This window comes from Crassostrea angulata, chromosome 10 (genome assembly GCF_025612915.1).
Source record: "Crassostrea angulata isolate pt1a10 chromosome 10, ASM2561291v2, whole genome shotgun sequence".
Lineage (NCBI taxonomy): Eukaryota > Metazoa > Mollusca > Bivalvia > Ostreida > Ostreidae > Magallana > Magallana angulata.
The window spans coordinates 4,247,918-4,251,520 of record NC_069120.1 but is presented as its reverse complement, the minus strand read 5'-3'; positions in this window follow the sequence as shown (position 1 = coordinate 4,251,520).

The following is a 3,603-nucleotide window of genomic DNA, read 5'->3' as shown; positions in this document are numbered from 1 at the left end:
ATAAGTCATGAGCACAAGACAATGTCATGCACATTCCTGAGATAATATCATGCGCACAAGATAATACGTGTCTTTGTTAATGACACCATTATTATGTCCTCTATATATATATTATTATATATTGTATTTTTATGTCCTTTATATTTATTTATTATGTCCTTTTTTTTTTAATATATATATAAGAACTGTATAGTTCAGCATATCACCATCAAGTTCAGCTGCCTTTGCTGAAAATGATTGGAGAACCAAGTCAATTCGCTGTGGCCAAACATCAATTTAATTCAACAGCCAAGAAGAGTTTGAAAACCATCCACAATATGCCATCTCCTTGTTTAATCAATAGTTAATCTTACTATATAGTTATTTTTTAACCTCATTTTTTATTACATACTTGTCAAGTAAATCATCTTTTAATTGCTGGTCTGACAACATATCTAGTGACCCTGACCTTCAAATCAAGAGAGGACATCCATTAATTTCATGGCTGACCAGATTTCAAATGTAAAAACTCAAACAAGAGGCCCATGGGCCACATCGCTCACCTGAACAGCAGTTCCTTGTAAAATTACATTTCGTAGCATATGCTTTTTCTATTTTAAACATTGAACCCCTTTCTGGGGACCCAGTAATGGTCCGAGGTTTTTGGTTGGCTTGAACAACATAAATAGTAACACAGGAATGAAAATGTATAGCACTGCGGTGGGACCGCACGTACACAACCTGAAAAACTGAACGTAGAAGAGTTCCACTTCATGAGGAATAACTCTCAGACTGTACAGAACATTAGAGTTTACACAATTTGAGGATCTTTGCATAGTAATCTCACAAACTGTAGCATTATAGTTCTCGAGAAGAACTTTTTAAAAACATTTTCAATATATCTTTCTATGTTAAACTTTGAACCCCTTTTGGGGCCACAGTATTAGTCCAGTGCTAAAGTTTTAATTATTTGGAATCTACATTATTTAAGGATGCTTGCATAGTTATCTCACAAGCTGAAGCATTATAGTTCCCTAGAAAAAGATTTTTCAACATTTTCCCTCTATATTTCTATGCTAAACTTTGAACACCTCTTGGGGCCCCAGTATTAGATTGAGGTCACGGCTTTTATAATTTCGAATCTACACTATTTGAGGGTGCTTACGTAGTTATCTGACAAATTGATGCATTGTAGTTCTCGAAAAGAAGATTTTTAAACATTTTCCATATATATCGGTACTTCTACATTTAACTTTAAACCCATCTTGGGTCCCTAGTATTAGTCCAAGGGTCACTATTTTTAAACTGTCGAACCTTCATTATCCAAGGTTGTATGCATGATAGTAATCTCACAAATTGAAGCATTGTAGTTCTCGAGAAGAAGATTTTTTAACCTGTTACCTTTATATTTCTATAATAAACTTTGACCCCATCTTGGGGCCCCATTATTGGTCCGGGGGTCACGATTTTACGAATTAGGAATCTACATAAGCGAAGGATGCATGCATAGATATTCCACTAACTAAAACATTGTAGTTCTTGAGAAGAAAATTTTTAAACTTTTCCTTTGTTTTTTAAAATGTTTAAATTTTGAACCCCTCTTGGTGCCCATCAATTGTCCGGGAGTTACAATTTTTTGAATCTACATTATTTAAGGATGTACATGTATGCATAGTAATATCCCAAACAGTTGCACGATGGTCCTTGAGAAGATTTTAAAACATTTTCCTATATATGTTAAAATCTAAACCCCTCCTGGGGCCCCACTTTTGTTCGGGGGTCACGATTTTTACAATCTTCACTATATATACAACCTTTTTTGTATGTATTGGCATTTTTGGTGAAGTGGTCCTTGAGAAGAAAATTTTTAAACATTTTTCATATGTAGTTCTATGTTAAATTTTGATCCCCGCCTGGGGCCCCAGTTTTGGTCCGAGGGCTTTTGTGTAAATATTAGCATTTCTGGTGCAGTGGTTCTTGAGAAGAAGATTTTTTAAACATTTTCCTATGTATTTCTATGTTAAACTTTGAACCCCGCCTGGGGCCCCAGTTTTGGTCCGAGGGTCACGATTTTTACAATTTAGAATCTTCACTTTGTATACAAGCTTTTGTGTAAATATTGGCATTCCTGGTGCAGTGGTTCTTGAGAAGAAGATTTTTTAAACATTTTCCTATGTATTTCTATGTTAAACTTTGAACCCCGCCTGGGGCCCCAGTTTTGGTCCGAGGGTCACGATTTTTACAATTTAGAATCTTCACTATATATACAAGCTTTTGTGTATGTATTGGCATTTCTGGTGCAGTGGTTCTTGAGAAGAAGATTTTTTAAACATTTTCCTATGTATTTCTATGTTAAACTTTGAACCCCGCCTGGGGCCCCAGTTTTGGTCCAAGGGTCACGATTTTTACAATTTAGAATCTTCACTATATATACAAGCTTTTGTGTAAATATTAGCATTTCTGGTGCAGTGGTTCTTGAGAAGAAGATTTTTTAAACATTTTCCTATGTATTTCTATGTTAAACTTTGAACCTTGCCTGGGGCACCAGTTTTGGTCCGAGGGTCACGATTTTTACAATTTAGAATCTTCACTTTGTATACAAGCTTTTGTGTAAATTTTGGCATTCCTGGTGCAGTGGTTCTTGAGAAGAAGATTTTTTAAACATTTTCCTATGTATTTCTATGTTAAACTTTGAACCCCGCCTGGGGCCCCAGTTTTGGTCCGAGGGTCACGATTTTTACAATTTAGAATCTTCACTATGTATACAAGCTTTTGTGTAAATATTGGCATTTCTGGTGCAGTGGTTCTTGAGAAGAAGATTTTTTAAACATTTTCCTATGTATTTCTATATATGTTAAACTTTGAACCCCGCCTGGGGCCCCAGTTTTGGTCCGAGGGTCACGATTTTTACAATTTAGAATCTTCACTATATATACAAGCTTTTGTGTAAATATTGGCATTTCTGGTGCAGTGGTTCTTGAGAAGAAGATTTTTTAAACATTTTCCTATGTATTTCTATGTTAAACTTTGAACCCCGCCTGGGGCCCCAGTTTTGGTCCGAGGGTCACGGTTTTTACAATTTAGAATCTTCACTATATATACAAGCTTTTGTGTAAATATTGGCATTTCTGGTGCTGTGGTTCTTGAGAAGAAGATTTTTAAAGACATGCACCCTATACTCACTGTTTCGCAATTATCTCCCTTTTGAAAAGGGCTGTGCCCTTTATTTTAACAATTTATAATCCCCTTTCCATAAGGATGCTTTGTACCAAATTTGGTTAAATTTGGCCCAGTGGTTTTTGAGAAGAAGTTGAAAATGTGAAAAGTTTACAGACGGACGGACAGACGGACGGACGGACGGACGGACGGACGACGGACAACGGGTGATCAGAAAAGCTCACTTGAACCTTCGGTTCAGGTGAGCTAAAAACATTGGATTGGAGTATATCAACATTTTCCTTAACTTTAACTGTTTGACCTGAAAATATAAATCAGTCTTATGCATATCATAAACAACTGTATTTCGTTTAAGATCCCAACTTTCAAGAAAACACCTCTAAATGTTTTGCATTGAAAAAAGCGGGAAACTATTATTGTTTATACTCAGAAACAAGCAAAGGTAAT